Genomic DNA, 12379 nt, shown 5'->3' with positions numbered 1-12379 from the left:
ATTTTTCAAAAATTAACACGTTAAATGATTTGATGGACACATTAATCAAGCTCCATATATTAATTGTACAAAAAAAACCTCAATTAAAATTGAAGACATGGTTTTTATTACTAAATTAAGAATTACGTGTTAATTTATGAATGGTTTAATTACGGCTGACTTGAACGTTATTTACGTGCAGTTTGATGATCGTAAAACAAAGTATGCAGGACACGTGCTTGCATAACATCAAGGAAACATTGACATTTATTATAAATGACTTGTCAATATACATTGTTACGAGCACTTTTTTTACCTCTTCAATTCAAAGCATTTAAATGGTGCTCATTAAATGTCCAAAAAGTTCTGGTTATGGTCAACGCTTACAAAAATGTAGACTACCTCGGGACAAGATATCCCCAGCAAACCTATCGGATAAGCCTACCTTTTTTGGTGCACATTCACCACTGACAAAGCCGTTTAGCATACCATTAGAATTGGTATAACTGCATGCAGTTAAAGTAGCTGTAAAATGAAGTGGGCAATCCACAAAACCCAGACACTTTCAGATCAATCTCAATTACCCCTGCAGTAGGCAAAACTATTGCAGAGGTTGTTGTGAAAGAAATTGTGGACAATTTAAAGCACTACAGGCTATTGTCTTGTCATCAATTGGTTTCCTAAGCAACACGCTTTCTACAATTTTTCACGCATTGCTGCACAAACCATCGACCCTGCATCACTCGTAAGGAAGCTTGTGCGGTGGCCGTGGATCTCTTAAGATGTATTACATCTCACATTGCATCTAGCCGGGCAGTCGTAACACTTTGCTTCACAGCTCTCAGCCGAACGCACCTGCTACCTGTGAGCAGATTCATATTGTGACGGCACATGGACATAATTCCACTCTCCCAACAGCATCTGCTACAAAAGTCATTAATGCTCGTTAATTGAACCTTTTGCTTTCTCGGTGATGTCCTTGGCGGCAAACAGCCATATTTCTTTGTATTCTATACACTACAATGACTGCAATACAATTTGGATTTATATAGCGTTACAATGTAACCACATCTCAAGATTCTGTACATCTGGAGCATATTCTTTTCGGACGTATATAGTTGTATAATGCGTGTCATCATACAGTCCGTCCCCAAGGATAATGACCTATCTTGCACCTGGAGTCGGCAGTCCTTCGGCATCGTATACGGTCGTTATGTTTGTTTCCTGTGATTTGTCTTGTGTCAAGCAAGACCAGCTTTTGAACGGCACACACCTTTCCACAGAGATCACACGCACTTTGATCCGGCTGAGGGTACCTCCAGATCGAAATTCACCGGCCGACTAAAACCACCGCTTCCGACCCTTGCATCCTGGTTTGTTTCGCAGTATCTGCAAGACTCTTTGTCTCTTCTTGGTTTTTTCGGTAAAGTCACGTAGAAGGGAAGTAATAAAATAATAAAAATAAAACATAAAATAATTCGCCTCGACAGACCTGGTTTCACCTGAGGACGGCTGCTTGCGTTGTGGCCGAAACGTCGTGAGAATTATTTTATTGTTTTATTTTTATTATTTTATTACTTCCCTTATACGTGACTTTACCGAAAGAACCAAGAAGATGAATCCCTGCAGTCACGAAAGCTTTAAATCGAAACTCTTTGTCTCTCCAACTAACCGAGTAGCTTGAGCCACGCCTGCGTGCCATTGCTGTCTGTCTTGGCGAGCTTTTCCCGTGAATCTACAGCAGTTGTACACCTCAAACTTGAGTGGATACATCCGTGTCGTGCGAGCACTGACCTCTACCTCTGATTGGAGTGGTGTCCCGCCCAGCAAAGCTGGGTAATGACCACCAAAGTTGGGGCAGCATTGGTTCTTACTCGAGCAGGGACTTCTGTGTTCGTTACTCTGTCTTGCCATTTGATCCCCATCAGACTTATCGGATGTCTTTGCTGGAGATTGTTGAGTTGGTTATGTAAGCGGCGATGGTAAGGGGGTCCAAGTTTGTGAGTCAAAAGGGGAGTGCTTTCAGCGACTGCTCTCTACACTGCACGTTGTCCTTATTGCTATGCCTGCTTTGTCCCGTATACGCTATCGAAGGCAACTGAAAGCGGATGAGGCTCTGCTTTGTCTATTTTTAATCTCTTGGTCCAGACTACGTGTCATTTGTCACTGTGCTTCCCAGATATGTGAACGTGCTGATTGAGTTAAGTTTGTTGGTTCATTTGTATCCTGGCTGCAGCTCCACTGCTCTCAGGAGCCGGTTGATGCATTACCTCAGTTTTCTCGAGGCTCAGTTATATAATGCGTATGCTGTATATATATTATGATGACATGAGACAACCATGTGTGTAAGTGCCTCTGTTTTCCGAACTTCAACTTGATAGAATCAAACAACCAAACTTCCCTGGATGTTCCTCAAAAATGCTTCTAAATTCAAGCATGCTTCCATTTCCGATGATTGGCTCCCTATGACGCTCGGATGATTTTGTCTCACCAAGGACATCGCATTTTTGGAGAGTGGCCAATAATGCACAGTCCTACCATGAAATGCCTGGAGTTTCTTCCTGATTAAAAGTTTTGTGGATCATAAGCAATCACTCTACAAGAAAGTTTCTGCTTGGATGAGTCTTTTGAGGCACGTCACCCGCTGCCTTTATATTAATACCTGCTGTCTCCCTAACAAAGGCCGCTGTAGCTAGCCCACTTTTCTACAGCTGTGGCATGTAGATAGTATGGCAGCCGGAAAACGAAGGTAATCTACGAGATTGACAGCGTCTGCAAGATGAAGTCCCGGTGTGTGTGAGGGCCCCGCTACTGGAACATCCACCGAGAAATGGCTCGAGATGAAGTGGACTACGCTGCAGTCACATGATCTATATTAGTTACTCCGCCTCGCCACACAAAAGCTGACAGTATCTACAGCATTGCCTATCATATTCTTGATCAACGGGCTGATATGGAAGTTGATATATTTTTTATTAATGTGCCACAAGCCTCGGCTTAAAAAAAGCACTACAACCGCAGCTATTTTCTCTCTGTATTGCTCAATCGGAGTGAAATTCGGAAATATACATGGGCGTAGAGACATTCACGGGCATTTAACTTGGGACAAAGTGGTCGTTGGTTACCTGGTTTAGAAAATGCAAGGCCGAAACGCTCGCTCGTTGCCACATTTGGGAAATGACTAAATGTCGTGAAGAGTTGTGTACGCCACTCGGAGTAATGTTCGCACTCGTACTGTCGTCAGCAAGTTCAGCGATGGTGGATCACTAAATCGGAAGCATCAGCTTTGGCAGTTTTCTCATGCCAGGGGAATACGTTAATGCCAGGCTAGAGGATAGTTTTTGCAGTTAATTCAATTCCAAAACAGTAACTTAAGAACGATTGTTTCTCATGAACACCTTCCATAAAGCTAAGGTTACAGGTTGTACTTTGGGGATACGTGACACGAAGTACATCGTTAACGGCACAAAGGAGAGTTTATTTCGTCATCTTTTGCTGAAGTTGCACTCACGTGAACGTATGTAGACCGTATTTCATTAATATTTATTTATAATTGCATCCCAGCCGCGTTATACAAATTATGTGAGGAGGCGAACACACATCGTTATATAACTCATCGTCATGTTTTACATGAGTAAATTTTGTGTGTGTGTGTGCAAGCTGCTCCTCTTACAAAATGAGCAAACATTGACAGATGTTGTCTCATTGGAGCCAAAATAACTGCAGCAAGGATATCCGACAATGGCATGTGCAGGTTGACTTCAGACAACTCAGTAGATAATAATAATACTACAAAACAACTATGGGAATGAATGAAGTGGGCCAACTTTCTACAATTCCAACAAAGCTCTTTCCTTGTGACATTGAATGGCAAGTTTCTATTGCAGCTGACGTCCCAGCTTTGGGAGGGCCTCGTGATGGACGTGCAACGGAGTACCGCCTTTATCTGTGCACATAACATGAAATTGTTTAGCCCAATTTATGGACTTTTCAGAAGGCCATTTCCAAACAAGCAACGCACTTTCGGCTTATTTGTTTAGCTATGGCATTTCCCATAATGCTCAATTCCGATGGGCCCAACGACGAAAGTGTTTAAACGATGTACATTACCTTGTTTCGACACGGGGATCGGGAACATAGACATTGACGAAGAACATTGCGGGAGAAATATGAAAAGTACGCAAAGAAGCACGGCATTGCACTGAGACCCAAAAAGAGCAACACGTGGATGGGAGAACATATTGCAAGTTGGAGACGCGACTGTTATTGAACGTTAAGAAAAGTGAATTGGGCTGCAGCAGGAGACGTCGTTTGAAAGGATGATTTCATATCCGACGGTCGAGACCAACAACGGGAGAGGATGGGTGGACTCTTCCATCGCAGGACCGTGAGAGATTGCGAAGGCCTTTGGAGACCATCCAGCAGTGGATTGACCATGGCTGATGGTGATGATTAATGCTCCACAATACGACACAATATATATTTTAAATATAATACACTGGAAAAACTCGGCTTTAAACCAATGCATATACAGAATTTATATACAAAAATTCACAATTTTAGATGTACGCAAATGCGTTTTATTGTTATCGCACCTTTAGTTTCTTACGTGTATGTTAAGAAGACAAAGACAATTGCTCTTTGGGAGCACCTATGAAGGCCGACAGCAAACTCGGCGTGACCAGCACCACGCCCGGACACCTTTGTATCTCCGGTGCGGATATTGACAAACCGCAACAGGTATTTCTCACGTATGACTGAGTCGACCTATGGGGAGGCCCAGTCAGTGCCAGCTCAGATATTCGCCACTGATGTTGGCTGTGAGCGGGAATCGAACTCAAATAGTCGCCGAGCTTGGTAGTGCAGTTTAATGGCCATTAACCTACCGCTCACCAACGTAACAAAACACACGAACTCCACGCACTCGTCGCACGCACACACACACAGATACTAAGACCGCCGCTGACCAACCCGCAGCTCGTGCCTATTTTGCAGGTCACCAGCAAGTGGCGATCTCAACATCGCGTGGTGCGTGGGTGGCTCCTCCGCGCGCGTCCGATGCCATCGACCCCGCGGGCTATTGAATGCGGTGGCGTTTAAACCCAGAGCGCGGGGTTTGTGTGTGTGTGTGTGGGGTGGGTGGGTGGGGATACCTGGGTTAATTGCGTCTCAACACCGCCCGTCGCGTGCTCGCTCGCATCTTCATTAAAGGCCCCCAAACGACGTCTTGCTCCTGGCGGCTAAACGCGCACGTCCAACAGCGGCTCTCGCAAAGACGCCGTTGCCCGCGTTGACTATTAATGAGCCTTGCAAAGAGAAACAAAAAAAGTTAAACTCGGCTTCTCCGGTGGGTTTTCTTCTCTGATTTCTGTGCACCACAGAAGTCTAAGAGTAATTACCGCGCTGGCTGGCACGCATATAAATCAGGTGACGCCCCCCCCCTCTCCACACTTATATCGTACCTCCACCCCCCCGTCTCTTCATTATATATTGATGCCCTCCTTATCACGTAAAACATATTGAGCCGTGAACATAACGGCCTTGACACGTGTGTCCCATAATCAGAATGGAAGTGTTTTTGCGGGGTGTCCGTCTCTCTGTGTTTTCACTGCCACATCGCGGGATTCAGTGCCCCCTTCATCTCGAACATGACGATGGTAGACCGCCTGCATTAAAGACCCAGCCAGTTGTCCTTGCTCCTGCGACTGCCCCCCCCCCCCAAACAAAGACCCCCCCGTATAGCATTGACAGACTGTTGGGGCAAGCACTAGGAACGAACACCTATGAAGACCGGCACGGCACACGAGGGGGGTGGGTGGCCGACACCACGCCCGGCCGTCTTTGTCCCATCAGTGGCGATGTTTTTACACATTGCACCAGGTGCTTATTTGAGGCTGAGCCGACCTAGGCGAAGTCCCGGACCCGTTCAGATAATCGCCACTGGTGTTGTCCGTGTGCGGGAATCGAACTCGTGTGGCTGGCTTCGTCACAACGACACTCCAAGCCGCCCGCCTTACAGACCTCGCCAGCCGTCCCTGCTCCTCCGACTGCCCCCCCCCCCACCCCAAATATTCCCATTTGACTGAGTTAACGATCTTTGGGATTTCCAACACTGAAAAGTTAGCATCGACCTGGGGCTCAAGCCTAATTGGCGACTTCAAGGACTCGCATGCGCGATGCGCGATGCATTCAGACGCAGCCTACGCCGGGGCCTCCATGAAACACGTGGTCGTGTTCAATGATTTAGTTGTGTGCGGTTTTTTTCTTCTTTACATTTTATTCCAATTGTCCTGTCGGCATTGTGTCACGAGAATAAGTGCTCGTTTTGTAATTCTCGCCCAGCAGCAGCAGCGCATCAAACTCCGCCCGTGTTCGAGAAGGTCGGGCGCGGAAGGAGATACCGTAGCCAGAGCCGGCCCAGCCACTAAGCGACCCTTGCAATTGCAAAGGGCCCCGTGGCCAGCAGAGGGCCCCCTAGAGTCACTGCTAGCGAGTGGGTGAAAAAAAATCATACATCAAAGGGGCCTCCAACCAAATTTGGCTTAGGGCCCCCAAAGGTCTAGGGCCGGTTCTGACCGTAGCACTTCGTCTGAAACACGTGGAAGTCGCCTGTCATCCACACTAGGGGCCGCTGCAATTCGCCACACGTCCTGAACTCGAGGCATGTTCGTCATCTAAGACGTAAATATGCGTCAAATAAACGAGAAAATGACATGCGTTTTTTTGGCATTGGTGATTGGGTTAACATAATCAGCCTCACCTTACCATATTAATAAAAAGTATGCCGTACTTGGCCCTTCCCCTCTTCAACCATTATATATACGGAGTGGTAGCTCTTATAATCTCTCACTTACTTGATACAGCTGTCGTGGCTGTGACGGTTCCACCTGAAGACGGAAGCTTGTGTTGCCTCCGAAACGTCGTGATTTTTATTTTACTTTACTTTTATTATTTAAAATTTTTACCTACGTGACTTTACCGACAAAACCTAAGAATATGAATCCTTGCAGTCACGAAAGCTTCAAATCTAGAATCAAATCGATAATTGAGAACCCGGTGTAATCATGGGTGGCTGAAACTCGGATCGAACCCGGGATCTCACTTGTGCTGCCTCAGCTCTTAGCTGATCGAGACTATCTCCTGCTCGTTCTGGATGCCGTGTACTTTGCGAACGTTTAAACCGCAGAAGCCGTTCCAGTAACCTTATCCGAAGCTGCACTAAGTTGTACGTTTTCATTAAATCGTGCCTGCGAAGCAATGCGATCACTTTAAGCAATGGGATAACGCAACACATTCATCATTTTAGGCGGCACTTTGGCTCCTAGAGCCTCCAAAATGATACTCTTATCACACAACGCTTTATTGTGATAGCAGATTAGCTCCGGGTTGAAGGGTGTAAATAAATCACAGACACACTCAGGATATAAACGGATGCAGCGAGCGGCACGTCAGGATAAAATTAATCACTGCCTGACTCTCGCATCCCATGGGTGCCCCACGTCACAGCCACGACATCAAGCAGACACGCCAAGCCTGAACATGAAACAAATACAGAAGAGGCGACGTTTCGGGAAATGGCCCTTATTTACAGCACATAGGCCAGAGAGTTATCGTGGATACGAGTTGGACAGCACTCTGTAAAACCGTTGGTGTCTGGAAAGACTTATCGATGTTTTATGATTGACAGTTGTTTCCATCATCCAATGCGTCGAGTGTTTTTTGAGCATCGGATTGGGTCAGTTGGATGGGGATGGATTTCTTCTGACGCAACAGGGGCGTTTCACCACCATCAGCCCTTGGTCAATAACAGCACCTAGCACCTATTTTTGGGGCTGAGAGTGTAAGTGTGCGCACGCGTGGGTGTGCGCGCTCGTGTGCTTCGTGAAGTGACGGCGGAACAACGGCAGTCGGAAGCAGTTCGCGCGCTGCAACCACGATGTCGGCGCATGCACGACACGGGGGTGGCAATCTGAATCTCCACCTAGCTTCCCCATCGCCTCCGCTAGGTTGTCACAGCCTTAAATTACGACCGGCTACGGTGTGTGAACTTCATCGTCATGCTGTTCCGGCATAATTCAGTCGGCAACCACCGCATGCCGGGTGCGACCCGGCCTCACAGCGAGCCAGCCTCAATCAGCGCTCACTCACAGCGTCTGCTGCCCCAACACTACTACAGCGGGGGGCGATGTGTGTGCATGTCTGTGCGCGCATGTGCCTGCGTGTGAGTGAGATGCACTCGAGCCGTCCAGCGCGAACTCGAGAGCACGGTGACCCGGCAAGACTGCTGCGTGGAGTCGCAGCTGAGCCTTTGAGTGAGACAAAGACTTGAAGGGGAGATCGGCTCGTGTGGACAGAACTCGCGACCGAACCCCCAATCCCAGCCCCCCCCCCCCAACCACCCCCCTCCGTCGGCAACAACAACAAAAACCCCCCCGCGAGGGAGCCGATCATCTGTGGGTGAGTGGGTGGGGTTTGGGAGAGCTCGTGGTGGCAGCGGCTCTCTTCACGCCGTCCCTTCTCGTGCCGCAAGCCGAAGGCAAAACGCGAGCGAACAGCGGCGCAGCGAGAGCGAGCGGCGCGCAGCGGCACGGCGCGCACGCTTCTTCCATTCACCCTCCCGCACATCCCATCCAATCAAGATAGTCGTCAGTCCGGGCCGGCAGCCAGCGAGCCAGCCAGTCAACCGGTCAGACGGTCATCAATCCGGACAGGCAGCCAGTCAGCTAGCCAGCCCGTCAACCAGCCACACAGTCAGCCAGACAGTCATCAAGCCAGCCAGCGAGCCAGCGAGCGATCCAGCCAGCGAGTCAAACAGTCCAGTGAGTTAGGCAGTCAACCGGTTAGGCAGTCAACCAAGCAGATAGTCAAGCAACCACGTAACCAGCCAGTCAGACAGTCAACCGGCCAGACAGTCAACCGGCCAGACAGTCAACCGGCCAGACATGATCCGTCCCGCGGGTCAGTGAGCGAGCCCGTCAGCCAGTCAAGCACTCATCCGTCCGCCAGCAGGGACATCCCCGCGGGTCGAGTGAAGGAGACGCGCCAGCGGTCGTGTGCGCTGAGCAGGGAAGCCGGTAAGTTCCTTATTTTGCTTGAATGCCTTGCACATCGGCAGGCTATTAGTTAACGCGCCCGCGGCAGCGACGCAGCTTTGCCAGTTGTCTTTTATCGGCAGCGGGACTCTCCCTATATTTATTGATGTGAATGAAGCTTTTTATTGGTTACAAATAATCATCATCATCATCGCTATTGACGCGCAGTAGTTGTTGCTTTGGCCCGCGCGTGATAACAGCGAAATAAGTGGAAGATGGATTTTTATTTCGAGTGGAGTTTTCGGCCGATAGCCCAAGCGCCTCGCCGGATGATCTACTCACGCTATATCGTCGTGTGTTATAGCGCTGCTGCTGCTGCTTGCTGCTGCTGCTTGCTGCTGCGGTCACATTATTGGCTGTTTAGATTTATTTTGCTGGACGTGGGCCCGCGCGTGCCTCGCGCGTGTTTACGGTCGCAGTCGAACACGTGCGCCGCTAACTCGGTTATTGCGTTCGCCACAGTCGCACCGCGGCACTGATGCAAAACGCCCGCGCCCCGTCTCCGCGATTTACGGAGTGATAAAGCCGCGTGTGTATAAAGCGGGAAATTGCCAATCGTTTGACCCGCTGTTCGCCACATGATGGATAAAGGCGCGTCTGGGTACATTTACGGTCCTGAAGGGGCCACTGCAATCCCTCGTTATCGAGGAGTCTGTGCTGGGTGAGTTGGGTGATGGCAAGGAAACGGGGGGGGGGGGGGGGGGGGGCACTGCCCGGGTGGTTGAGAGAGTTGGAGTATGATGCGCATGCACGTGTGTGTGTATGGGGAGCGGTAGCGTAGCGGTTAGCGCACTGCGCTACGAACCTGGCGACTCGAGTTCGATTGCCACTCACGGCCAATACCAGTGACGATTATCTGAATCCTTCCTTGGCCTCTCCTAGGTCGACTCAGCCTCAAATGAGTACCTGGTGCGATGTGTAAACAGTCGGGCGTGGTTGCTGGCTACCCACCTCCTCGTGTACCGTTCCGGCCTAATAGATACTCGCTAACAACACTTGCCCCAACAGTGTGTCAAGGCTATACGGGGGATCTTTGTTATGTATGTATGCAGTCGCCTGCTCTTATGACAAGGCTGCTGTTCCGCAGTGATTTTATTTGGGGCATCGATGACCCACGGGAGGGGTGCTAGTGGTGTTACCGCCGTGACAGACGGCAGCGGTGAGCTCCACGTGGTGGTGGTGGTGTAGTGTCGTGCTTGCACTGAGAGCCACGAGTCATTGCCATGGCCGCCTCGTGCTTTCGCATCGCTCACTGGGCACGATTCCCGTAATTGGTGGCGACGGGAGAGCGCGCGATCTTGAACCGCAAACGGCGTGAAAGCGACGCGCACGTGCAAAGCGCCCACGGCGAACACCAACAATCACGTGCGCATTCACGCGCGCGCGTGCACGTGCTCGCGTGTGCATTCACACACACACGCACGTGCACTCAAATGCACACGCGCGCACTAGCGCATTCATCGGCACACAGGTGCACGAGTGTGCAGTTACATACACGCTCGTGCACTAGGCGCATTCACCAGCACACACAAAGATCCCCCGTATAGCCTTCACAGATCGTTGGGGCAAGTGCTGTTAGCGAGCACCTGTGAAGGCACACGAGGGGGTGGGTGGTCAACACCACGCCAGGCCGTCTTTGTCTCCCTAGTGGCGATGCTCATACATCACACCAGATACTCATTTGAGGCTGAGTCGACCTAGGGGATGCCCAGGACCGGTTCAGATAATCGTCACCGGTGTTGGCCGTGAGCGGGAATCGAATACCGGGTTGCTAGATTCGTAGAGCAGCGCGCCAACAACGTGCACTCTATGCATTCGCATAGACCAGTGGTTCGTAACCTTTACCGCAGCCTTGCACCCCTTTGGTTCTCACTCGTAAAAAAAAATGTAGCGATGTGAATAAATACACACAGAGGGTTTGATGAAACAAAGTAGTTGTACTTACGTGCCCGTGCTTAGTTTGTGTTTTCGATGATTTACCTTCTAAAAAAAAAAAATCCGGATTGTCGTGCACCCCCAGAAAGGGCATCTCGCACCCCCAGGTGGCGGTGCGTGCACCCCGGGTCAAGAAGAAGAAGAAGAAGCACCACTGGCATAGACACAGACGCAAGTGCGCGTTGTTGATTACATCAGGCCGTCTCGCGAGGTGTGTGGAATGATGCGTCACCGTATACCTTAAGAGAAGGACCATCGACCCCCACGCGGTACATTTCGCGAAACGACCCGTGCAGCATCTGTGCACTCTCGAAATGACATCAACTTCACGCGCTGTATATATTACGGGAACCCCGCAGAGACGCGCGCACCGGCGAATGTAATATTTAGTGCCGTTAGGAATTCTCGGAAAAGCACAGAAGAGCTGGGGACACGAAATGCGCTTAAAGTTTAAATTCGGAGCCATTTTCGAGTAAAACAGCGATACAAAAACAGCGATTGTTTCAATCTGTGACCGCAAGGATTAATTTATTTCATGAATAGTTGTCAGGTCGCTGGTGGATTGTCGGAGGCACGTGACTATGAGGCCCACCCGGAGTGAGAAATATTATGGATGTGGTGTGCCGGGCAATGCATATTTCTTCCGTATCACTGAACCGCATCGAACCCGGCTGAAATGAATCCCTGACCGTCAGCAGTGTTCAAAGTCCACGGTGGTCCAAGTGGTTTCGACCTACCATGCAGCCATCAACCACTGCACGTGCCGTCTCATTCGCGTGCCATTTGAGGATATCCCGAACACTCTGTCTGGTCTGCGGCTCGTGGCGGGAGGCCCGAAGGGCGGAGGAGTTCGATGACCTCCGGGTCTCATTGTGTGCCCGCATCCACGAGACGCGCGCGGTTGCAGAGAGGAACACGGTCGCTCTGTCACGACCAAATTGCTTGCCGCGACGTTGGAAACTTTGATTGTTGATAGAGACGAGCGTCATTCGCGCAAATCCTCTCGTGTAATAAGACGGCCCTCCTCTCGCGCCAAATCACTGCGCATTAAAATACAAGTTGGGAGGGGGGGGGGCGCGCCTCTGGCAATCAGACCGGCGTGTGTTTTTGTGTGACAAGAGTTGTATAACTGTTTTGACGGCGATGCACAGGTTCGGGGTGCATCGCATAATCCTGAGGGATGCGCCACTTAATCTCCGTGTGGGTCAGAGTTTCCACATCCGTCGCGACCCACCACCACGGCGCGTCTCCCGAGTCGACCAATTTGCGCGCCTCAATGACGAGTAAAGCGTTCATAACGCCGCACGCGCCCTCCGGTCGATCAGCACACGGCACGCGATGCAAAGCGCTCGTATTTAAATTGAATCAGCACC

The 12379-nt window shown here is 50.0% G+C and overlaps 1 protein-coding gene across 2 annotated transcripts in view; it reads left to right on the top strand.

Moving 5' to 3' along the window:
• The first annotated feature begins 8466 nt into the window (after positions 1-8466).
• The window catches only part of LOC133346052 (thrombospondin type-1 domain-containing protein 7A-like), a 234534-nt gene continuing 230621 nt past the window's right edge, over positions 8467-12379 (top strand). For both annotated transcript variants that reach the window (XM_061557346.1, XM_061557347.1), the window contains exon 1: positions 8467-9053. The gene's annotated coding sequence lies outside the window, so the exon portion shown is untranslated. The remainder of the gene's footprint in view (positions 9054-12379) is intronic.

Source organism: Lethenteron reissneri, chromosome 23 (assembly GCF_015708825.2).
Source record: "Lethenteron reissneri isolate LAM-NWPU_2019-01 chromosome 23, ASM1570882v1, whole genome shotgun sequence".
Classification (NCBI taxonomy): Eukaryota; Metazoa; Chordata; class Hyperoartia; order Petromyzontiformes; family Petromyzontidae; genus Lethenteron; species Lethenteron reissneri.
This window is presented reverse-complemented; position numbering and strand designations above follow the sequence as displayed.